Genomic DNA, 27,142 nt, shown 5'->3' with positions numbered 1-27,142 from the left:
TCTTATGAATAATAAATAAATAATAATTTAGTTATTCAAAAAACTTTTATCGAGTGCTTCTAAAGCCAGTATACCTTTTGAGCTCCGAAGAAGACAAATGATGTCTATAGTCCCCATTCAAATGTACCATGATACAGTCCTAAATAAAATATTTTTCTTCCCTACTTCCTTGAGTCCTAGAAAAGTGACTTCTCTAAAGATGTCAATAACCACTTGGTGTTCAGAAATTCTCATTCATCTCAGTGGGCTCCTCAGCTGTCTGTCCAGCATATAGGGTCTTCTTTCTTCTTTTAACGTTAGCTCTTGGTGTATTATAACCATTGAGAAGGCTTTAGCAATCTAGGTTCTATGTACCCCAATTCCATTACTAACACTGTCCTTTAGGGACATCCCTGCTTGGAATGCCATCATGTACTGATGCACCCACCTGCCCAAGTGGTAATAGATAAGCTTACTTGGTAGAGATAATGAGATAGAAAGAGTGGGGCTTCAGAGTCAGGCTTTTGAAATCTGTGTTTGAAATCTCCTCTTGTGTTGACTAGACATGTTGCCTTGGACAAAGTACAAATGTTATATGAGCTTTGTTTGGCTTTTCCTGATTGGGCATCAGGGCCAGGATTAAAGTGAGGCAAGTGAGGCATTTGCTGCAGGTGCAGAATTTAAGGGGGCATTAAAAAAACCCTCCATGATCAATATAAATAATATTTTAATGTGATATTTAATAAAATTAAATTTTAATGCAAAAAAAATCCATGATGAAAAAAATAAAAATTTTAAACAAAGACAGCATCTGGCAGGACCAGGATTAGGGTAAGGCAAGAGAGTCTGAGTTATGCAAATACAAGGTGCCTCCTTAAATTTTGCACCTGAAGCTAATACCTCTCTCACTCACCCCAACCCATAGCCCTAATTGGCCTAATGCTTTTACTTGATAAATCTGTTATGAAAGTGCATTTTGATAGTCAAGGTACACAGTGACTCGTACCCACTGAAGATGTGTCTCTCCCCCATGCTCCCCATCTTTGACATCCTGATCTGCTCCCCCAGATGATGCAAGGTAGGGGATAGACCATGGTGAGGCTTCCACTCATTGAATACTTATCAGTGCTGTGTTCAACTCATCAACCCCCCTCAGCCCCAGAACATTAATCTAGCCAACTGTTAGCTGCTTCTAAGTGCTTTTCTTGCATATGGGTCTCTCTCCTTCTCTCTTAATACAATGTTGGCAGTCCATTTATTTACTTCCTGCAACAAAACCACTGCAGTCCTAGGCTGGGACAGTCTCTGGCTCCATGAGACTTACCCAGACATTGTCTAGAGCTATGACTTGAAACTCTTCCCATCAGCCTCCCTCCCTTGCACCAACCAAGGCATCATGCACACTCATCACCTCGAATCCTGTGCCAAGTTCTTGCTTCATGCGCACAATTTCAGATCCATTGGCCATTTGGGCAAGAAGCCTAATATGAGCTCTTAAGTGTCTTCTTGGCACCACTTCCCTGCCTGGTGCTGTTTCCAGCCTCCTCCTCCCCCTCAGTGTTCTCTGTACTCACTGACATGGAAGATGAGGGCTTTCTAAGCTTTCAAGGGTCTGTTCATGCTCCTTCATCATCACGCAGCATTCTCAAACCCACAGAATCCTTCCTACAGCCCTTGACCTTACCAACACGTGATGACCTCATCTTGGGGGCACAAGGGGCTGACCAAGCCTGTTGCCCAGGCAGGTGGGAATGGGAACTTGATGGTGTTTCATGGAGGGATGTCCCCAAAGGACGATGTTAGTCATGGAATTGGGGGAAAAATAGAAGAGAGATGGATTGCTAAACCCTTTTCAATGGAAAAGCTCAAAAGTTATAACCAAGAGAGAATGGTAAAATGGGACATCAGTGATAGTTGACTACGACAGGAAATCAAGGACCCGGGTTATATTGAAATGCTAAGGGTTTGGTTCTCATGTCAGACTGAGTTTGAACCCTGGGCTACCATGATCTCTCGACCTTGTACAAATTATGGGAATGAGTATGGTAACATCAATCTCAAAGGGTCATGAGGATCAGATGAGAACATCCATCCATGTAAAGGACTGGACCACCACAAATGCCAATAAGTGTTAGGTTCATAGTTCTCCAGTGTAATTCAGTTTTGAGTCAGTCACAAAATCTTCCGAATAAGCCTATCTCACCGTGTCAATCCCATCTTATAAGCTCAAGAGTTCTTTCTTTGTTGGTCACAAGAGAGTAGGTTAGAGTATACCAAAGTCCTGGTGCCTTAACCCAACGGAGGTTAACTTATTGCTCATGCAAAGTCCACTGTGGGTCTAGGCAACTCTCGAGGACAACTTGTCTCCAGTGTTTGTGGCTATGACTTCTCAACTGAAAGCTCCTTGGGTTTTCGGGAAGCAGGGGAGGAGAGGGAGAGAGGGGATCCAAGTCTACCTGTTGTTAATTTTAGCTTGGGAGTGACAGCTGTCACATCTGCCCATAGACTACTGGCCAGAGCTGGTAACGGGGCTGCCCCTTCAGGCGAGTGCAGAAATGAGTGTGAGTGGATAGAATGAGAAGTGACTGCTGCTTTCTCTGCCACACTCTCCATCATCAGAATCAAAACAAAATTCCCCTGGCTTTTATCTTGCCATCTCCCTACTGTCTTATCTCCCACCAGTTTCTACCTTCTATTTTGAAATATTGGTAATTCCCTAGGCACATCATGAACTCTCACACATCTATGACTTTGCCATGATCTTCCTTCTAAATGGATGCCATCTCTCTACTTGTCCACCTGACAATCTCTTATGATTCTTTAAACAGTCCCTCGGAGGGCTCTCTCTTTCAGGGATGATGAACTTTTTGTGACAAAGCGTTAAAGGAGATCTCGTTATTTTCGTGCAAAGACTCCACTGCTATTCCTCACTCCCACAGGTGGTGTTTGAGTCCGAAGTCTTCCCCATCATTAGTTTAGGCCATACAGTTTAAAAGACCATATAACAAACATTATTCTGTAGGTGTGTTAATTAGTCTTATATATGACATCATCTCTGCTCCTGGGATTTTTTATGGTTGTCATATATCTCAAAGGAAAGACTTAGCCATTCTCTACATAACTACATAAAATTCTGTTTAGTTTGCCAGGCACAGCAAAGGAAATATATCTTCTGAAACATCGCTATGTATTTATAATAGCAAAGTAATTAGAGAACAAGATTTGGAGAATATTATCTCTCTCAAATAAATAAGTAAACTTTAAATTATTCAATTTTTATGATTAAAACTGACTTGTAATCAATTTCAATCATGTTTTATTGTGTCATTTTAGAAGATTTTAATATTTTGAAGACATTCTAAGATTTATGTGTAAGCACAACTTTAAACATACATATAACATTGTCAGTTTTTGCCTTTAACTCACCATGTCAACCCTCTGAAAAAGTATGCCAGTCTTCCTGATGTTCATTTGGTATATAGATTTAAGGGATATAGCTGAATCTTTCAGTCCTCTCTCAACATCTGGCACTTTATGACAACAGCCGTCTCTCTTCAAACCCAAATTGAATTGTCTTGAAAGGAAGGCAATACAGTGGACCAGAAATTTAGAATATTTTTTGAAAATCACTCAAGTGTTACTTGAGATAGTCTGAATAGTGTCATTAGATATGTGTGCATTTAACAACCATGGATTTAGTGTGTACTCTGTCCAAGAATAGGGTCATATAAAATTTAAAATATATCATATTTTTCATCTGGTTCATATCAGCTTGATTTGTTTTTCTGTTTCCATTGTAAACTTCTCAAGGCAAAGAAAGAACTGTCTCTACCCTATTGGTGTGAACCTTCTTGTAGCACCTTGAGTATATTAAACATAATGATTTCCCGAGGGCATGCAGATAATTTAACCAACAAAATAAATGTAGTCCTCCTACTTTCCACTGAGAATTTTAACATTTGGTCTTTATTATCGCAAGAGGTGATACCAACGGAATGCATAATTATATTCAGAAAGGTTTGGAGGAAAGTATGGAAGCCAGAGAATGTCATATGTTATCCTTAGGGGTCACATAAGTGACAGGGAGGATGGGTCAGTGGTGTGTTTGTTTGAATCCCTACTAGGTTGCAAGTTCCTTGATGGCAAAGAATCTGACAATTGGCATTAGTTTATTCATTTTGCAAATATTTATGGAGTGCCCACTACTATGTGCCCAACACTGACCTAAGTAAATAAATTCTTAATTACCATTTCTACTTCCTATAATTTATTCAAAGGAGTTAGAGTTATTTTTCTAGTGATACTGACTACCTTGGCATGCTTTCATCTTCTCTTACCTGTAGAGCCAGTAGCACAAGATGGCAAGGAGCTAGCTGCCTGGGATGGGAACGTGGATCATACTCATGAATCAGAAATCAGGCTGATGGCTCCAACAGGAAATGACCCTCACAAATAGCACCCTGTTTTAACCCATCAGATCCCCCATCCATAAATATTATCTGGAGTACATCTCTACCAAACTGACATTGTTGACTGACCCAATGAAAAAGCATGAGCAGGTGTCAGGGTGACCTCATGTCTCCATGACAACCCTGTCCTGTATATAAGGTTCATTAGTAATATAATGTCTTTGTGGTAAGATAAAGAAGTGTGCAAAGGTTTTTTTTAGAGTACTGGGCAGCCACTGGGCACAGAATACTACAAAGTGGGCTTGTTAAAATTGGTTTTAAAGTTCCAAGGAAAATACATTTATGTAGGCCATGGAACTATTGCCAGGGATGAGATTTAGTGTACTTCCTGTTGATTGGGGGAGAAATTGCCAAGCAGTGGAAACAAAGTGTTAAAACTTGTTAATGAATTAAATCCTATCAATTAGTGGAAGAAAAGGATTAGATTCAAAGACTAGTAAAGAAGCCCCAAAAGGTAAAAGCCCACCTTTTGAACAGTTAGTTTGAACTGTTTTTTGTTGTTTGCGTTTTAGGTATCAGATCAATAAAGCAACATTAATAATTAAAGATCAGGATAAATATACCAATTCCAGATTAGAGCTTTGAGCTTTAAATTGCTTGTGCCAAAGGCTTTTTTTTAAATAGACTCTAATCTTTCCAGATGTACTGAAGGGCTACAATGTGACTTCTTCTTCTTTTCTTTTTTTTAAACCATATATTTGACAAAGGACTAATATAGAAAACAAAGGCCTCTCAAAATTCAATACTAGAAAATCCAAACAATCCAATTAGAAAATGGACAAAAGACACGAACAGACACTTAACCCAAGAGGATACACAGATGGCAAACAAGCACACGAGAAGTTGTGCAATGTCACTACCCATTAGGAGAATGCAAAGCAAAACCACAGTGAACCATTACATTCTTATCTGAATGGATAAAATAAAAGAGGTATAACACCAAATGCTGATAAAGATACAAACGAACTGGAGCAGTCATACACTGCCGGTGAGAATGCAAACTGGTGCAGTCACTTTGAGGAAAAGCATGGTGGTTTCTTTCAAAACCAAACATGTGCTTAACATGTGACTCAACAATTACATTTTGGGGCACTTCTCCCAGGGAAATGGAAACTAATGTTCACACAAAAATCTGTATATGAATGTTTATAGCAACTCTACTCACAAAAGCCCAACACTGGAAACAATCTCCAAATGTCCCTCAACAACTGAACGGTCAAACAAACTCTATCTGGAACACCGATGCCATGAAATACTACTAAGCAGCAAAAAGGAGTATTAATACACACAACAAGTTGGATGGATCACAGGTGAATTACCCTAAGTGAGAAAAGTCGTCTCAAAATAGAATGTGACTTCTTAAGCTATGGATTTGGTGAGAAATATGAGGTTCTTCTAGATGAGGGCTGTTGAGAGGTCCCAGAGCAGGCATCGGGAGGGGGGGTCTGTAACAGGAAGGGATAGGTATGTCTCATTTAAAAGAGCTGCATCTCTCCCTTGTCTTCCTTCAGATTCAGCTTAGTGGCTCGTAAAACAACGGGGAGAAATAGAACTTTCTGTTCATGGGAGGCTAGCTGGAATTCTGCCTGTAAAGGTCAAAGCTTAGAAAAGGAAGAAGGAAAGATCTGATTAAGACTTGACTGAGAAAGTGCTCCTAGGGCTTAGATTCTGCAGGATATTGGATGCACATTGGAGATGCAATGAAAAGGCAAATTCTACCGAGGACAGTTTATGACCAGGCAGGAGGGAATTAGGAAGTGGTGCTTGCCATTAGGAAAGGGTTATGACTTTCCCCAAGGCTGGGGAATGGAGAATTGGAGACCAAAGGTGCTCTTCACAAGTCTTATTAGTCCAAGGAGATGTGTACGGATGTCATTCACCAAGCAGCCAATGCCCTGTGAGGGAAGAGGGCAGTAACTCCATCAGGTTACTCATCAGTGCACTCAGGGACAGGCTCTGTCATGAAGAGCCAGCCCTGTCTGAATCCACATTTCCTGTGAAGCCTTCTGGATGGATTTCCTGAGGAGCTCTTCCCATCGGGAAGGAAGTTGACTATGTCCACACTGGTCTGGCCTCAGGCCAGGAACATCTCATACTTAAAAATAAAAGACAAACCCACATCCACCACTACTTCATGTCCTTCCCATTCTTTCTGGCTCTCGTTTTGTTGTTTAATTCTCCCACTGTCCAGCTGGGTTTTTTCTTTTCTTTTTAATAAACTAATTTTTTAAATTTAAATTTTATTTTCTAAATGTATTTATTTTTATTGAAATGTAGTTGATTTATTATATTAGTTTCAGGTGTACAACATAATGATTCAATACTTTTATGGATTATACTCCATTTAAAGTTATTACAAAATAATGGCTATATTTCCCTGTGCTGTACAGTATGTCCTTGTTGTTTATTTATCTTACACATAGTAGTTTGTATCTCTTAATCTCATACTCCTGTCTTGCCTCTCCCCCCTTTCCCTCTCCCCACTGGCAACCACTAGTTTGTTCTCTGTGAGTCTGTTTCTGTTTGGTTATATACATTCATTTGTTTTATTTTTCAGATTCCACATATAAGTGATAACATGGAGTATTTGTCTTTGTCTGACTTATTTCACTAAGCATGATACCTTCTGGGTCCATCCATGTTGCAAATGGCAGGATTTCATTCTTTTTATGGCTGAGTAATATTCCATTACACACACACACACACACACACACACACACATCCCCCATATCTTTTTTATCCATTCATCTGTTGATGGACACTTAGGTTGCTTCCATTTCTTGGCTGTTGTAAATAATCCTTCTCTGAACATTGGGTGCATGTTATCTTTTTGAATTAGCGTTTTTGTTCTCTTCAGATATATATACCCAGCAGAGGAATTCCTGGATCATATGGTAGTTCTATTTTTATTTTTTTGAGGAACCTCCATACTGTTCTCCATAGTGGCTGCACCAATTTACATTCCCACCAGCAGTGCAGGAGGGTTCCCTTTTCTCCCCACCCTCGGCAACATTTGTTATTTGTACGCTGTTTTGGTGACAGCCATTATGACAGGTGTGAGGTGATATCTCATTGTGGTTTTGATTGCATTTCTCTGATGATTAGTGATGTTGAGCATTCGTTTGGTGTGCCTGTTGCCATCTATATATCTTTGCTGGAAAAAAATGTCTCTTCACGTCTTCTGCCCATGTTTTAATTGGGTTGTTTGTTTGCTTGATGTTGAGTTGTATGAACTACTTATATATTTTGGGTATTAACCCCTTATCAGTCATACCATTTGCAAATATTTTCTCCCATTCAGTAGGTTGTCTTTTAGTTCTGTTGATGATTTCCTTTGCTATGCAAAAACTTTTAAGTTTAATTGGGTTCCATTTGTTTATTTTTTGCCTTTGCTTCTTTTGATTTAGGAGACAGATCCAAAAAGATATCACTATGATTTATATCAAGGAGTGTTCTACCTGTGTTGTCTGCTACTCTATTTCTTATGCCCACTGCTCTATTCACTTCTCAGTCACTCAGAGACATCTCTACAAGGTCAGTGCCTTTATTTCCCTCATTCTTCTCCTTCATCTCATCTAAGTTAATGGTCCCTAATTTTGTTATGATGTCTGTACTCTTGGTTTTTCTAACCGTGTACTCCATTAAATTTGACCACTGCTAGGAACATTGATGTGGTTTTCTTATATGGATTCATGGAATCTTCAAGTTGAAAGTAATTTGGAGATTAGGTACACTTGTGTTTGCTAAAGACCATTTCATCACACATCTCTTACCCTGTCCCCAGCAAAAAGTTTCTCTTGTTCTATTGGAAGTGATGCATACTAATATCCCCTCTTGGAGAGTTAGTGCTAAAGATTCTATGACATGTTTAACTTAGTTTAATTTAATGTTTCCCAAACTTACTTGACCAGCAAATTATCCTCTCTTTATTTTTTCTCTAGTAACTGTGAACATCCTATAAAAAATGGGGGATGTCGATTTAACCTAACACCCTTGTTCTATCGTCAGCATTCCTAGTAGATCCTTATCCCTTGCCATTTTGATGCCTCAAGTGATGCAGAGCTCGCTACCTCTCAAGACAGGTTAAAATTCCATTGCAATTCCATTGCTAAAAATAACCACAAGCGTCTTTTCATCAATATTGCCACCTTTGGTTTTAATTGTGCTGCTTTACTGTAACTGCACAAAGTTTCAAGATATTGCTTGTGTCTCTCTTCAGCCTTCAGTTCCTTCAACTGTTCTCTTTCATATCATGTACCATCTTCCCTTTTCTGAATTTGATCCCCTCTTTTTCCTGAAACCCACCTATGAACATTTTTCTACACATTCTCCAGCATGTCCAAACACTACTGAAAATGTAAAAGGCAAGCAGAGTTCTTGATCACACCTATTTCTGAAATTTCCTGAGTTCAAGCACAGGATTTGTTCATTTTGGTCACATTTTCAGATCTTGGGAAATTAATTTTGACTGTATTCATTCATCAGCAAAGGGAGCCTCTCTTCCTCTGTATGACATGCCCTCTAATTTTTCTTGCAGAGAAATCCAAGCTCATTTTTTTTTTTTTTTTGGCTCTAGGCACGTGGGCTTCAGCAGTTGTGGCTTGCGGGCTCTAGAGCGCAGGCCCAGGAGCTGTGGCACACGGGCCTAGCTGCTCCACGGCATGTGGGATCTTCCCGGACCAGGGCTTGAACCCATGTCCCCTGCATTGGCAGGCGGACCCTCAACCATTGAGCCACCAGGGAAGTCCCCAAGCTCATTTTTAAAGAACACATATTTCAGACTGCTAGAAGGTCTATTAAATTACACTATCTTCTACGCTACATATCTGGTCTAATAATTGGTTTAATAATAAATTGTGTTTATTTTTTCCCCCAATCTATATACAATTTGCTACTAGGAAAATCATCTATTACTACCCTTTTTTACTGCATACAAGGAATCCACCTCCCCCTTATAATATCTCTCATATAAGTGTTCATTCTAGGAGCTTCTACATTTATAAATGGATTTCCACTCCCCAGGTATTTAATTCACCCATACAGTTCCCCCTCCTTGCTCAGTCTTATTTCTTGGTACTGAGCTGACCCTGAGATTTTCAGTTCTGAAAGTGTCATGGGTTACACCCTGGCTATGATAACTGTACTGACTTATAATGATTAAATGTTATCATGGGCCAAGAAACACTTGGCTAAGTGTTTTACATATGTTGTTTTATTTTCTCACTGTAACAAGGCTAAAAGGAAAATATCATTTCCCCCATTTTAAAGATAAGGAAGGTGAGGATTATGAGGCTAGGTAAACTCGTATGTGGTCCCCCTATACCTGAAGCTAGAGTTGGATTGAAGCAACCTAATTCCATAGTGAAAACTCTAACCTGCTCAATTGTGCTTTCTTTTGGAGACTTTATTCCTGTCTTCAATGGACCCTTCTATCCCTCCCTCTCTCCCTCCTTCCCTTCCCTTTCCTTCCTTTCTTCCTTCTTCTCCCTCTCCTCCTCTGTTCTTCCTCTTTCTCTCTCTTGATCCCTTCCTCCATTCCCTCTCTGTCTCTTTCATCCATCCCTCCTCTGCTCACCCATCTTCCTTTCTTTCCCACCTTTTCTTCTGTAATAATATTAATTTTACTCAATTATCCCTTCCTCTTTCCTTTTCTCTCTTTAAACTACACATGTGCCTCTTCCAGCATGGAGAAACCATGGTCTAGAGTGAACGAGACTCAGAAATAGGCCTCAGGAGACTTGGATTCTTGTCTGAGCTATGCCAATCTATGCTCATCCTGGGTTCTTAACTTCCACACTGTCTTCCTAGAATGAATTTGACAGACCACGAATGTCTATTATGTGCCAGGCACAGGGATATGAAAAACCAAAACACAGCTGCTATATATTGAGCTGTACTATTTGCCTAGTTCGGTGCCAACCACTTCCCAAGCCTTTCCTCATCTTACGTATTATTTTCAGTAACAGTCCTCCTAGATAAAGTGTTTTCTTCCCACTTAACAAAGAAAGCAAGCCATGGTCGCAAGCCCCATATCCACATTTAGTAAATGGTGGAGCTGGGACACTGACCCAGGCTCCATGTTCCAAATTTCCTTTCTGTGAACCACTGCACCAATGTGGACTCCACAGAACTGTGGAATATCAAGAGGTGTTATGCAATTAAAAGGCTTGTGATCAAATAATTTGGGGACATTCTGGGTTAAATAAAATTCGGTTAGATCACACTGGTGGTAAGTGGCAGTTCATGGTTCAAGACAGGAACCTATGTCTCCACCCTGGTTCTCTTCCTATAGCACTAGACTGCCTCTTCGGTGGTTTCCAGGAGAAAACTTGAAAATATACTTGAGCATAAAATATACCGTATTTAAGACTGTGTAGGACCCAAAGACATCAATAAGAATGCATACTTATGCTAAATGACATTGCAAATGTAAATGTCATGCATCCATATTTCTTCTAAGGATAATTCAAACCAAAAGGCGGGCGCGTGCTTCAGTGGTGACGACAGAAGAACAATTCTTTACAACCGATTGCCGCCTTTTTAGTAATTAACAGGCTCCATATAGATTGAAAGGTCATTTCTTATCCTCTTTCTCTGACGGTCTTTAATATTTACCAAATAGTGTCGCATTGTTAGAAATGTCACAGGCTCTACAGCACAGGGGTGATTCCACACAGTGATTCATGGTGACTGAGTTCATTAAGAAAATTACAGCTCATTTATTTGGATGCTATACCTCTTCTGCTCTCAAAGAATTCTCTTTGATTAAAAAGGTGAATTATGTTGACTTGTTTCTGTATTGTAGGTGGCTTTAATTAAAATAAAAAGATAATGTGTCTTAGTCTTAAGTATGTATTTCCTTTTCAATGACCATTAGAAGTTTCAATAGGAAAGTTGTGATGGCAAACGCAAAGCAATTCAGAGCTGAATTCTCTTTCCGTTTACCAACCACTCTCATCTCATTACATGGCATTTCCATTAAACCTGTTTGTCTAACCAGAGACCTGGGAGCCATCCAAGAAACCCACCTCTCTTTCTTCCCCACCACTAACCCCTCACAGTTTCTGCCTATTTTCCCTTCAGTACTTCATTAAATCTGTCCTGTCTTTCCACCTACGTGACCACTACTCTAACCCATGTCACTGTCACCAACACAATAGTCTCCCAACTAATCTCCCTTCTTCCAACCCCCTCCCCCTCCTGCTCTGCACAGTAGTCAGAGAAGTCTTTTACAAGCTATCTATGGTAAAAGACTAGATGTTTTTTCCCCAGTGCATCATGGACCAACGTTCTTGTAAAATACTAAAAAAAGATTAAAATGTGCTTAGATGTTGCAGCAGTCAAAAACGCTATGAAAGTTTCGAAATGCTTATGGTCTATTTGTGTACACATCTTATCATGGTCTGGTAGCAAACTTTGCAGTCTGGCGCCAATCTGAGGCTCACATTTTGAGTGTCACTAAACTAGAGAGATTAAATATATATACGTGTGTGTGTGTGTGTGTGTGTGTGTGTGTGTATAAATCAGATCACAAAACCCCCTGATTCTGATTTCTATTAAAAATTCAAGCTAAAAGAATTAACATCACCTACATGGCTCAGGCAGGTAGACCCTTGGGCTTCCTCCCAATATGTCACCCGGGCTTGCCACCCTCAGCCACACTGGCTTTCTTTCAAGTCCTCTCAATGCCAGGTCTCTGCACTGAGCACACATACTCCTCTCTGCCTGAAATGCTTTCCCCTCAGCTCTCAGTCTGGCTGTCTCCTGTGTTCTTCAATATCTCTTATGCAGAAATATGCTGCTGCAACCCACTACCACTACCATTGCTAATAAAATTATTTGTTACTCCTTCCATTGAAAGGTGGGGCCTATATCCACCCCAGTGAATCTGGGCAGGCTCTGTGACCCTTATCCACTAGAATATGGTGGAAGGGATACTATGCCAGTTTCCAGGCTTAGCCTCTAACATGAACCACTCACATTAGCTGTCTCTTGGATTAGATGGTAGGAGAAGGCATTCACCATGTAAAAATTCTCACTGCCCAGAAATCTCCATGCTGTGAGGAAGCCCAAGCTAGCCACGTGGAAAGGCTCCATTTAGAGACAGATGCCCATTCACACGTCAGGGAGATGAGTGAAGAAGCCTTCAGGTGACTCTGATCTCAGCTGCCCTCTGACTGTATCCATAGACGGGACCCCAAGTGAGAACATGTCAGTTGAGTTCGTCCACCCCAGACCCAGAAGAGATAATAATATACTGTTATTATTATTAGACACTAAGTTTTGCTTACGTAGCAATAGATAAATGGAAGAGTTTCCCTGCTGTGTTATTTGATGGTATACTATCATTTTTCCTTTATGGAATGTACATGGTAAACACTGATATGAGTTTGTCTTGGTTTAGATTTCCCTCAGAAGCAGAACCTGAAACAAGGATTTCATTGCAGGTGGCTCTAGGTCAAATAAAAAGATACTATTTCCTAGGTGAAGTATATATTTCCTTTTTTCTGCCCAATAAAATTGTCAGTACCAAACTTGTCACTACAAAATTGTCATGGTACTCAAAGAGCAGAGCAGTTCGTAGTTGCATTTTCCTTTGTCATTATCCCCAGGGAGGTGATCCCAGGAGGCCTGATGAGCAGAACAATGATGGGTCCTCTGGGGGCCACTGAGTTTCCGTCCCACTGGGGACCCACTAGAGACTGAGTGGAACATGGCTCACAGCTGCCCCACTGCCAGTAGGGGGAATGCAAGAAAGCTGGGACATCAATCAACCAACTCTCACCATCCTTGGTTGAGGGTCACTTTTGGAATGTTAATTCTCTGACACATTAGCCTGTACAGCAAAAGATTCAGCAGATTCCTGAAGCTGGAGATTGGCCTCAGGCAGAGAGATGCAGAGTGTGTATTCAGAAAGCTCTGTGGACGTCTCTGCAGGGGAAGCAGGGCCTGTGGCCACTGTAAGTCCCCTGGGCAGGAGGCAGATCTGTTTCATTCCCTGCTTTATACACAGGGCCTGATGCCTACAGGGCATCCATGAAATTTGTGGAATGAGTAAAGGAATGGTAAAGACATCTCATTTTATAAAGATTATAGCAATAATCTGTAGTCTAGAAGTCTCAGATTTTGCTGTTGACCTTGGCAAGCTCCCTCCTCTCTCTGGGCCTTAGTTCTCTGCATATGTGATAAAGGGTTTGGGATTCCTAATTTCCATGAGCCCTTCCAGCTACAGTATCCTATGGCTTATGACTGGAATACATGAAGCCTCATTAGGCCAGGAGATCACAGTCCAAGTTGAAGAAATCAGTTGGTTTTTACCAAGAAATGGAATAAATGTTTCAACAAGAAAGTGTAATTAATGGAATTATGAGAATTACATTGTGATCTTCTGTCCTTCTAAAAAGGAAGGTTAATTATTGAATAAATTGGGCTACATATACACAATGGAATTATTTAACAGCCATTAAAAACCAAATTTATGAGGGGTGGTTTATAATATTGAAATGTAAGCATACATTACATGTATAAAACGTGTGTGTGTGTGTGTGTGTGTGTGTGTGTGTGTGTGTGTGTGAATATATATCTGGAAGAAAAAAGGAAGATCTGAGTTATCATTTTAGGTTGGTGGGATAATGGGTGATTTTTCTTTTTGGATTTAAACTTATTTACACCTTCCAAACTGTGGAAGAGAGGCCTGCATTATTTTTACAATCAGAATTTATATAATAAATGTGTACGTAAGTGTGTTTAAATGGTACAAAGAAAAGGTAAGGGAATGCAATCAGGGAAGCATTAACAGGCCCCTCTGACCTCACTCGCTCACTCAGGGAAAGGCTGTAGCACTGGCCTCATGTAAACCTTGAAATTCACACAAGATGAATGAACAGTGCTGCGTATAATATAATTTTAGATGCATATTCAGGCATTATCATGAGACCTGTATCTCTGCTAAACTCTTTTATCCTCAGTATCTATATCTGTATAATGGGTATACCAATATTGAATTCACATAATGGTTGTAAAGATTAAAGGATATAATAATAAAAATACAGGTACATTTAAGGACAATTAAGGCTTCATGCCTTAAGGTAATGAGAAAAAGAAAATAGGAAACTATTAGTAGAATACTTTATAATAAATGGAGTTTCAAAGGCAGCAAAACGATAGCCTTGCTTTAGTCTGCCAAAGTCTTAGCAACTGTTCCAGGTGAAATGATAGTTGTGCTAGCATCTGTGGTGCTGAGGGCATTGATTTGAGCTTACAGAAGAGGGAGTGAGGGCAGGCAATACGATCATCATTTTCCAATGTTTTAAAGATAAGAACAAAGGAGCAGTCTTACTCTATGACCTCTTAGCATTCTGGGCTAAATTTTGTCCCCTCAAAATTGATATGTGGAAGTCAGTCTGGGATGCTGTAACAGAATACCAGGCACTGAGTGGCTTAAACAGCAGACACTTATTCCTCTCGGTTCTGAGGCTGCAAGTCCAAGATCAAGGTGATGGCACATTCAGTCCTTGATGAGGGCCCTCCTCCTGGCTTGTAGACAGCCTCCTTCTTACCATGTGCCCACACGGCTTTTCTCGCTTCCTCTTTTCATAAGGACTGATCCCATTGTGAAAGTCTCACCCTCATGACCTCAACCAAACCTAATTACCTCCCAAGGCCCACCTCCAGATGCCATCACATTGGGGGTGGGGAGGCTTCCACATATGAATTTTGGGCAAACGCATTCAGTCCATAACAAGGTGCTAGAAATGAATCATGAAGAAAGAAGCCAGAGGAGTACAGATTTTGATTCTCCATGAAGATACAGTATGGGCTCAGAGCGGTATCAGAGTGGCTCTCCCAGATAGCCAGCATGTGAATGTGTTTGCTTAGTACACACTTTATCCCAGACCCTGTCTAGATTGTTCCCTGCTGCCCTGGACAGACCACATAGAGGCAGGAAATATACTTCCAACATTGCAGCAATGAGTTGATGGCAGGAAATATTTCCAGAGATGACCATGTAAATCTCATATTCTCCTCTTTACAGTGTAATGCTGACACCCTACATCTAGAAGTGAGGTCTATATTCCTTCCCCTTGATTCTGAGAGAGCCTAGTTATGATGCTGCATGATTTCCAATAATAAGGAAGTAAAAGAGAAAATAGCATTTACCTGGGGTTCTCTCTTGGGACATGCACCTTGGGAGCCCAGAGCCATCGTGTATGCAGGCCAGCTCCCCTGAACTCACTATGCCGGAGAGTCTGCAGAGAGACTGCACAGAGATGCCCAGGGAGCCCCAGATGTTCCAGCTCCCCTCTGGTCAAGTCTCCCCAGCCTAGCACCAGATATGAGAGTGAAGCAGCCTTTGAGATGGTCCCAACCCAAATCAGCATCCACCACAACTGCATGGGAAACCGCAACCAGAACTGACCTATCTCTCCCGAATCCCTGACCCATAGAAACCATGAGAGATAATCTATGAGTATTGTGGTTTTAAACCAGTAAGTTTTGGGGTGATTCATTCCACAGCGATAGGTAACTAATCAGACTTAGACAATAATCTGACATATCCCTGGGCCACCTCTAATTCCAAGTCTGTGCTTGCATCATCATCGTTCATTACAGCCAACATAATACGACTGAAGGTTTCTTTGCGGGCAAGCAGGGTTCAGGGATGAAGCCAGGGTCTCGGATAATACAGCTACTCTCTCACCTCTGATGCTCCTTAAATGATGACTTATGTATGTACATTGTGCCTTTCATTTCGTTTTGCCCTGTGTAAACACATTTCTCTAACCTCATTATTAACAGTGACCAAGTAGAAATTCATCAAGAAAATGAGAGCCAGCTCTTTAATTGATGACTGTGAATGTGGACCCGGGACAAGGCCCTAGTGAAGCACATGGCTGCATTGCTTTTACATTTTTCCTCTGATGTTTTTTCCTGCCACTAATTCACAAAAGCAGACATAGGCTCTACTTAAGACAGTGCAAAAACCTCTGTAAAGGAGGTGAACACAGACAATTGTTTGCTACTTAAACATTACTGGAATTTAAAAAAATGTTCCTCCTTAGGACGTTAGCTCCTCTTTGGATTGACTTTCCAAATTCACTGAGTAATCTGGCACAACATGGAAATTAATAGATTGTCTCACTAATTCTCCATTTTCATCCATAATAATAGGTTCAGTAATTATGCTTAGAGGATATTATACAGGTTATGCCTAAACAGAAAAATCTAAGACAAATATCATAATCTGAGAAAGTCTCTAGAACATACATACTTGTTTGTGCATTTGTTGAGGTAGGTGGTGTGTGTGTGTGTGTGTGTGTGTGTGTGTGTGTGTGTGTGTGTATGTGTGTGTGTGTGTATCTCCTACCATGTGGCAAGCATTGTACCAGCCACTAGAGATGCAATGGTAAAAAAAAAAAAAAAAGGCACATGTGGTTCTCATCCTCATGAAATTTATAGTCTAGTTGAAAATATAAACCTTAATTGGATATACAAAATATCATAGTTGTTGTTTTGAGGATACAGAACAACCAGAAGTTTCTTGTATGACTGATTGAAGAATACATTTGAACAACCACACTTAGAAAACCCATTTGGCATTATCTACCAAAACTGGATGCTCTTTGGTATGTACCCTGCTAAAATGTGTACACATATTCACCAAAAGGCATATACTAGAATGTTCATAGCAGCACTATTTGTCATAACTCCAAAATTTAAGGGCCATAAAGATGTCCATCAATAGGAGAATGTATTAAAAATTAGGTATATGCATATAATTGAATGCTATACAGCAATGAAAACAATGACCTGCAAACTATACAGAGCAATACAATGAATCTAACCAACATAACATTGAGTAAAAACACCTACTGTATCATTCTATTTATATGAAGTAGAAAACTGAAAAGCTAATCTGTGCTGTTAGAAATAAGAATAGTGGTTTTCCTTGGTGAGGAAGTGACTAGAAATGGGCTTGGTGGGAGGGAGAGGGTGAGTAGGGAGCTTCTTGGAGCTGGTCATGTTCTGCTTTTTGATCTAGGGGTTGTACCATGCATAGGCTCATTTTTCCATGCATTTTTCTGTACGTATGTTATATAGTATTGTGGAAACATAAAATGATCGATGGCTCCCTGTTGTCGGCAAGGATGGTCCTAAGGCTGTGTGAAGGAAGGTTCAAACTCTTCACGATCAAGTTCTAGTTTACCCTTCCTGCCTTTCTTCCTTCCCCTCCCTGCCGACATCTACCCAACTGAACTAACCCCCATTTCTCAAACAAAGCATACCATTTTCTACCTTCTCCATTCTATAAATGGGGTTTTCTTGCCTGGAATACTCCATTTCTCTTCCGCACCTCCCCACCTATAGTGTCCCTTCTCATCAGATGCCCAAGCTCAGCTGTAGAATTAAATTAAGCAGGAAATCAACCCAAATTGGTCTCTCCACTCCCATATTCCACCTCATGTGCGTTTCAGTTCCTTTGCTATATTTCGTATTATGTTGTATTTAAAATGATCCATGTACATATCTGATCACCCACCTCTCAACCCCTACAAACCCTAGACTGTGAGTAACTTCAGCACAGGGATCTTGTCTAAGACTTCATTTACTCCCAATAGGCTGGTGTAGTTCCTGGTGCACCGTATGTGCTCATAAGTGCTTGAATAACAGATGCACAAGTGAATGCTAGAATGGAACTGACCTGGGATACGTGTACAACTCGGCTTCCAAATAAGGACAGGAATCTGGCGAACTGCCATTGGTAGAAAGAGCAAACCTATCAATGGTTATATAATCAGCCCAACCAGGAGATGAGATTTCTGGAGCATTCCAGAGAAATGGCAGTGATGTAGGTTGGAGTGTTGGATAAAGAAATCTTTGAACACACAAAAAGAACTTTGGAGTAAATGAATGTTAAAGGCAGTTTCCATGCAGCAGAAAAATAGTTATCTCCCTCATAGCTATTAAATTCATTTAATTCATGCATGCATGCATCATTCATTCATAGCTCTTTATTGAGCAGTGACTCTATGCCAGGTTCTGTACTAGGTGCTGGAGATCACAGGTGACTCAGTCACTGCCTATAAAGAGAAGAAAAACCTGCAAACTTACTCTTAGGTTAATCTAACTTGATTATTGAGAATCAGGAAATGTCTGTACCATTTCGCCTACTCTTGGTGTCTTTGGTATCAGCATTTTGTTTATATGAAACATTTCTAAATAGTCCCCAAAGCACTACCAAATTTATTCCTTTATGTATTCCATCAAATTTGTAAGCAGATAATTACACTAACCAAACAAAGAGAGAAATTTTAAGTAAAAGTTATTCTCCATCCAAGAAGACAAAATATGTATGTTTTGATTCTCTCCAGAAAAGGCTTCTAACTTGCCATTGGGAAACATTCAGAACGTTGAGAATCTTGGTCGGCATTCTTTCTGCTTGGTTGTTAAGTAGGTCATCAGGAGGGAAGTGTTATGGTGATAAAATGTGACCTGTTTTATAACCTTAGTGTCTGTTACTGTCAAAAGTTCCTTTGCCACTTTGGGGACCTATTTTCTTTAAGTATTTAAATATCCTGGAAACCAGAATTGACTGAACAAACTCCTGTTTACTTGCTTTTCCACTTTCCTAAGTGTTAATCACAACCATTCTGATTGGTAATGGTCCGAAGGAGAATTGGCAACTTCCTCCTGTGTGCCCTTACCTTGGGTACATCACTAGACACGCACCTCTCTCTCCATACAACTGTGTGCTGCATTTAATCATTTGGTTGTGCATCCATCTGTCTTCCTTGACTATGAACTTGTGGAATGAAGAGAGGGTGCCTGTTCATCTTTACATCTCTGACCCCTCATTCACTGCATAGCACATTTTGAAGATTTTATGTTTATGAAATAAACTAATGAGTGTCTTATCTTTGGCGATTTTCCAAATTATTTCACTAAATATATATGCTTTAACTAGTCTACATCATGCTTTGCTTTGCTTTTGCTCCTACTGAAGTCTCTGATTCTAAATTGACTTGGAGGGATTTTGAAGCATTGGGTTGATAAAATATCCACAGAGATTCTGGATGTTGATGCTATAATTGTGTGAGGAAAGACACACTAGCAAAAGCAGACACAGCCCCCCAAAGAGAGAGCAAGAGGGAATGTGTGATGTCACCCCTCTGGGAATCCCACTGCCCGCTCAAGGAGGAAGTCTGTCTTTGAAAATTGGTGTGACTCTTGGGTGCTCAGCTGTCACTTTTTTCTCACATTTATTCTGAATGAGCACAATCCATCCATCAGTGCTTAAAGAGTTTTCCAACAGTACATTGACCTTGAATGCGGCACATTGATTTTCAGTAACGCACCACAAATAGGGTCGTTACTGAGTCACCCAACAGTGAATGTGATTGGGAACACATTTATGAAATTCCAATAGGGTGCCACCTGCCCTAGATGATGGATCAGCCTCCTGTAAACCATCAATCCTTGCCAGGGTCTTGAAAAGGGTGACACCTGTATGAAATTTATCATTATGTACACCACCAGGCAAAGCATAAGACCGTAAGTGGGCTTTTCCACAATGGTGGGGCCTCTCGGGTAAGTGGCCTGTTTTGTTTGCAGAGGCATTATTTACTGAAATGCTTTCCTGAGAAGGATCCACTGGTGATGGTGACAAAGATGTAAGCACTATGGGGAATTACATCTGCAGCAAAGATTGAGCGATAGATAAAAAGCCCATGTCTTAAGCTGTTAGAGGTTAACGCCCAATCAATTAAGGTGATTGTTTCTTAGATTGCATTGGACAAATGTACACACACAAAGGGGACATTAGCACAACCAGAAAAGAAGAACAAAGAGAAATTAACTGACGCTAAACTCCAAATCAAACTGGAAAATGATTTTATGTTCTTTTGAAATGCTAAATATTCTTAATGAAGAGTTTTCTTCCAAAACGAAACTCCTATATATATATATATATATATTTTTTTTTTTTTACTTTAGTGCAAGAAACCTTAAAATAAAATAAAAAATATTATCAAGAACTGGATAATTGTAGGCACCATGCTGATTTTGCAAAAACATAGATTTTGGAATCTACGTTTATTTTTTTTTTTTGAAAAATGATAGTGTGTTTTATTACTCTCAGTAATGCTAGTTGTCATTTTATTATCTGCTCTATGTACTCACCACCCCAGGTACGTTACAGACATTACGCTAACTTCCAAATAACCTCACCATGTGGATTTGATCTTCTCCCCATTTTACAGATGAGGAAACAAGAGTCTGAGGCCTTGAGGAAGTCATTCAGGCTTATGCGGTTATCAATAACAGAACTGAGATAGGAAATCTGGTCTTTTCTTTCTGACTTCAACCTCCACATCATCTCCACTATGGCCTGCTGTCACTCATATAGCATGAGAAGTTAAGTCTTGGGCATTTAAATATATCACCCTGTTCCAATACTGCCCACCTTAAGAGCAGCAAGTTAGAGCAGATTGCATCCTGACCCTTCATCCAAAAGGGATAACAGATGTTGCTGGGCATAGTTTGCAAAGGTGCTCCTTTGGGAGTTGCTAAGCTCATGATTATCCTTCCCTAATTATAAGCTGCTTGAGAGAGGGCAAGTGTTTGGCGGGGTCTGAGTGTTATAATTGATGCTTGTTAAATGCACACCTCAACCCACCAGTCACGTCTTCTTGCTTCAGCTGCTCTGGATATACATGACGCCCCTGTAGACCCAGGCCAGGCCGGCCTGCCGTGATGATAGGTGAGGGCCACCACAGGCCAGAACTCAGCCCAAGCGACTCACAGAAAGGTTTGGAAAATGCTCACCTCGCTTCTTGTGATAATTAAACCCTGCGTTGGTGGGGGATTCAACGTCTGCAGCCCGAGTGAGCTTGGGGAGATTCTACTTGTTCCTGGGTGTCTTCTCTGCCTGGCTCAGTTTCTGAAGCAGGCACAGAAGTCTGGTTCCAAAATATAGCATCATGCATTCATTCATTCATTCATTCATCTTAATCCCCACCTCCCTTCCACAATCGAGTTTGGATTTCCAGAGCTCCCTGCATGCCTCTGAACTATGAGGTTTTATACAGGCGATGTCTTCTTTGTCTTTTTATTTTGAGCTCCTAGTATCAAGCTTTGTGTATCTAGATGACCCCTGATGCGAAGGCAGAGAAAGTAACAGAGATACCCAACCATGGTCTGGAACATTTGCCTGCTCCCGTTCTTCTACCTCAGAGAGGCTGCAAGACCATGTGTCATAATCAAGGCAAAGGTTATGGCTTTTCTGTGATGGTGACATGAGGACAAGGAGAACTTTCCTGGATTTACAGGCTCATAGGGAGAACAGGGCAGATATCAAGAGGGTCCATCCATGTGTCTTGCATACAGTAGAAATTTAACAAGTGTCCATTGAAAAACACAACCATTTGTTAAATAAATGGATGAATAAACATCTATCGAATGAATAATATCTGCAGAGTGAATGGATGCTGTAAATAGCAAAATATTTGCTGAATGAACAGACGATGGCTATTTGGTGAATGACATGACTTGGCTGGGTTAAGTTTCTCGCAGTGCTAAGAATTCAAACTGAAACCATACAGCAGACAACTTTGAATCTAAACTCGTCAACATACTGTGTTCAAAGTGCCTGGAGAGCTAAACTTCCCAACTATACAATTGATTGAATTGCCTGCATAGAAGTCTGTCCTCAAAATTCCTAAAACTTCCCAACAATTCTAGTTTCTGGGTCTAAAGATAAACCTCCTACTCATTTTTGTTATTCATTTTCTCATTTTTGAATGATGAGAAAAATGGTACCCTGGGTGGTGGGCATACTGTGTGTGTGTTCAAGGAATGAATGGGGCTTCATAAACTTCTATTCTGGGAGCTATCAGTATTCACCAGGGAAACCGAGCACATGACAAATGTGATTAGAAACGACTGTCAAATAATGACAAATAAGTTCTAATAAAAACAGACACAATCTTAACAATTACTTGAAATGCAGATATTTATCAAACAGAGTGAGATTAAAAATGACCATGTTGCATTAAAGAAATCGAACTGATGGAATTTTAAATATGCAGCTTTCTGCTCACGCCTTCTTCCTCAGCAGGCGCCTTGCAGCGAACCGGGGTGGGAGTGAATTCCAACAAAGAGTGTTCTAATGTGCCCTGAAGTATTCGCATTTTTGACCAATGTTATCTCCAGCGTTCAACACTGCAGAAAAATGAGACCACAGTGTAGAGGAGAGTGGGACAGATGACAGCCTCTCAGACTCCTATTGTGAGAAACAATGGAGAGATATACAAACAGCCGAATACGCTCTGCGTGGGCGAGAGGTGCTACCGGCCCCTTGGAAACTCGTCGAAGGGGCGTGTATTATTAACGAAAAAGTCCAGATAGATTGATCAATGCAAACATAACTAACCAGACATTGATGATTAGCAACGCTTACTCCTTCTCCCCCTACCAGTTCATTAATTATCTATCGTCATCTTAGAGACTTTAGAGAAATTCCATGACCCTAGCTACAAGGCACCAGAATATTCAATAAAAAATTCACCAATTGTTTAGCTTCCTATAGAAGTGGTGATCATATTTTAAAATACTGTCACTAATAATAATAATAATCAGGATATATATATTCCTTTATTATAGTTGCCACCATGAGTTCTAACTTAATGTGAAAAAAATCTTTAAAAAGCTCTAAAATAATTAAATGGAATTGCTATCACCTACCATTTAGTGAATTATGTCTACATGCCAGGTCCTGAGCTGAACACTTTCTGGAGCCTGAAGCTTATATAAATTAGGGACTTTCTTTAAGAAAAATACTATAACATGATAAATACAAATGAGGTATGAAACCGAGTATTTAGAATGAAAAGATTACAAATCACAAATTTTAACACGTTTTCAAATACTACAAACATTCATTACTCCCAGGGTCTTGGAAGGGGCCTGTGCAAGAGAAAGGCCTCAAGGCTTAAGCCTCATGAGCGTCAACAGGTACTTGTGACACTATTTGAGATCATGTTATTTAATCCATTTCACAGTCCTACAAAAGAGATGTGACTCTTTTTGTCATGCTAGAGGTTAAGAGGCTGTGGCTCAAAGAGGTTAAATTTCTGAGCCAAGGCCACAGTCAGGATTTGAACTCGGCTCTGAGACCAAAGGTGATACTCCTGATGGTCGTATGATACTGCCTCAGCGTGAGTCTGCGTCTCCATGACCCCTCTAGTTGAAAGTCAAACAGTACATACCACGTGATTCTAGGAATTTCAGGACTGAGTACACGGTGGTCAGTATCCTAACAGTTCTCAGGCTCCATTAAAAGATTGGGAGTGAGGAAGGAAGGAAAGGAGGGAAGGAATAAAGAAAGGAGGGAGGGAGGGAGAGAGGGAGGAAGGGAAAATAATCAGGCCAACTCCCATTCTTTGATTATTAGCCTGTGTCAGGTAACAGTGTCACAGACCACGGACAGACATCTTTTTCAACTTATTGGGAGAATCGCTGACAGGATGTCTCAATGGTTGAGAGCTGCATCCTGCCTATGTTGACAATACATCATGGTTTTTTCTGGAAGAATCCATTGTCTATCCCTGAACACCTTTACCACCCAGGGGCCTCAGTTTGCACGCTGTGGCCAGAACCCACTCCTGTCTCTCTTAGATATTAACATCTGGTCACTCATACCCATCTTCCTTCAGAATAAGAAGCAAGATGTCAGACTTTGGACCAGTATCTTAGGAAATTATTTTTTCCCCATCTCTCTTCCAGCCCTCATTTAGTTCATCTAACATCAACATCATGTTTATCATCTAACGTTTAAAATACCTTAATTTACAGAGTTTTTCTTAGAATGAAAGATTCCAGATTTGTGAAGTCCGCCGCCCCAACTCCTCAACTAAGATATGTGGTGTCTTTATAGAAAAAGAGAAAAATCATCTTATCCTTAACTGCTTTGAAGAAAAACAAAAAGAAAGAAAGAAAAGAAACAGGTGGGAAACGAGGACACTGTGAACAGAATGTGGGTGGGTGAGTTTTTCAGTGAAGCAAGGTTTTCTGCCCCAGCATGTTCCGTGGCCCATGGTACTGACTCATGATGAAAGGGAAGGGAGCCGCCCTTATCAGGGGGGAGGCTTCTTGTCTTGCAAAAGTATAGGTCTTGGTTTGGCCAAAGGCAAAAAGTCTAGTCCAAAGAGGGGTGTAGAGCCCTCTTTCTCTACCTCAAGCCAACTCTAACTGTCTTCTTACTTCAAGTCCTTATGTGCTCATATTGGACAGGCTTAGATTATGAAATCAACAATGACATCTTAGAGGTCTTCTGATGCTACATTCCTGAACTTCTGTATATGACTTGGTACCTATTTGACCCTTCTTGACTTAGCTGACCGTGAAGATGTGGTCTCAAATCCACCAGACCTACAGAGCCCATCTAGAACTTTTGTAGCTCAGCTTCTTACCAACTAGAAGGATGGTACCCATCCTAAGTCTCCCTATACCAGATGGGGGTATGTTAATTCATTCATTTATTCAAAAATCACTTACAAATGTTGATTATGCATCTATTCTGTGCCGGGAGATCCAATGGATTTTTCTATATCAAAATCTGAACTTGATCATAGACCCAATGAAAAAAAAAAAAAGGTCTGAGAACCTTACCAGCATGCACTCTCTGATGGCCAACTTTAACACAAGATCTTTGGGAAGTTGCTATAGCATCTTTGACTTCCAAGTCAGAAAGTTCCTCTTGTAGCCCATGCTCTCTTCAACTTTCACCACCCAAAACTCATGGGGCATCAGAAGCAACTTCCCAAAGGGGAGACAGGAATGAGAGTCAGAAGCCAGAAAGTTACCAGGACTCATCTTCCTCAAGACATTCTCTCTTTCCTGCATCATCATGTTTTCTCTCTCTACCGGACCATGCCCACCAGCATACAAACATATATTACCTTCCAACCTTATAAATTCTTCAACACTGCACCTCTCTGTATTGATGGACCCATGGCTGTGCTCTCCTTGTGGTCTCCTTTTCTTTTCAGTCTGTCTTGAACCCATTACAACTAAGTGTTCATGCCCACCATTTCAGTCTAGCTCTCACGGCAACCCATGGACACCACATTGCCCAATCCATGGAACGTCTCCATTCCGCATCTCACTCAACCTACACCAACATTTTGTTCTTGATTATTTCCTCCTTCTTCACTTGCCCTCAGGACTCCTTTCTTAGACCCTCCCACTGCTTTACTAGTCACTCAGCCTCAGTATCCTTTGCTGGATTTTTCTAGTGTTGATCACCTCTAAGCATTGGAGTTACCCAGGGCTCAGTCATCAGACCTCATTTCTTCTCCACTTACCATTCCTCCCTAGATGATGGCATCCAATCCCATGGCTGGGGGCTCTCTAGCCCGAATATCTAGCCCAAGTCTCAAATCCTCAGACTCAAATTCAGCTACTTTTTCAGCAACCTGAGATGTCTAATAAACATGACAAACATAATACCTTTAAAATCAAAGCTCAGGGGAATTCCCTGGTGGCTCAGTGGTTAAGAATCTGCCTGCCAATGCAGGGGACATGGGTTCGAGCCCTGGTCTGGGAAGATCCTACATGCCACGGAGCAATGAAGCCTGTGTGCCACAACTACTGAGCCCACGTGCCTAGAGCCCTTGCTGTGCAACAAGAGAAGCCACTGCAATGAGAAGCCCGTGCACTGCACAAAGAGTAGCCCCCGCTCACCGCAACTAGAGAAAGCCCATGCACAGCAACAGAGACCCAACGCAGCCAAAAATAAATAAATAAATTAATTAATTAAAAAAAAAATCAAAGCTCAGGTCCCCCATCCAAACCTGCTCCTTCCTTATTCTCCTCCATTTCAATAAATGATAATTTTATTTTCCAATTGTTCAGGCCAGGAAGTTTGGAGTCTTCTTTAATTCCTTTCTTTTCCCACATCCATATTCAATCCATCAACAAATTATGTTAGTTCTTCTTGCCCATCCCCAGTGGAATATAGACTTCTTTTGGGCAGGGATTCTACTTTGTTCAACTTTCCCTCTAGTGCTTTGAATAGTGCATACCACAGAGGTGTTCAATCACAGTGGCTGAACGGAAGTTGAAAGAAGATCTGTACCCCTAGACTTCAACACCACAACATCTGTGCTGGGCCTGTTCATGTAGTTTCTTCTAGTACGATAGTGTTTGCTTTTATCCTGCTTAAGACAATTGATAATTATTTATTGTCCTTGTATTACTTAATGATGCCTTTTCTATGTGACATAAGACTCATGAGAATAGAATTGTGTGCCTTTTTGATCACAATTTTACCCACAGATCCTTGTAGAGAGCCTGACACATATTCAATATAGTCATTCATTCATTCAAAATGAATTTATCAAGTATTTATTTTGTTTCTGGCTCTTTGAAAGGCACATAACTCAGAGATTCATAAGAATTATTTTCCTAAGAAGATATTGTATTCTATTGACAGAGAAAATGATTGAAGCAAAAAGTTGCATATGCATCTATGAAAGTATGTAAAACACTATAATTATAGCCAAAATTCTGTAGGAGGGAGACACACACACATCCCATAGCACCAGTGAAATCAGAACATTTCACACAGGAAATGACATAACATAGGATATAGGCCTTGAAACAAGGACTTGATCACAGGAGTTTTTCAAGAGGAT

The sequence above is a fragment of the Balaenoptera ricei genome, chromosome 19 (assembly GCF_028023285.1).
Source record: "Balaenoptera ricei isolate mBalRic1 chromosome 19, mBalRic1.hap2, whole genome shotgun sequence".
NCBI lineage: Eukaryota > Metazoa > Chordata > Mammalia > Artiodactyla > Balaenopteridae > Balaenoptera > Balaenoptera ricei.
The sequence above is the reverse complement of the archived record's forward strand: the minus strand, read 5'-3'. Positions refer to the sequence as shown.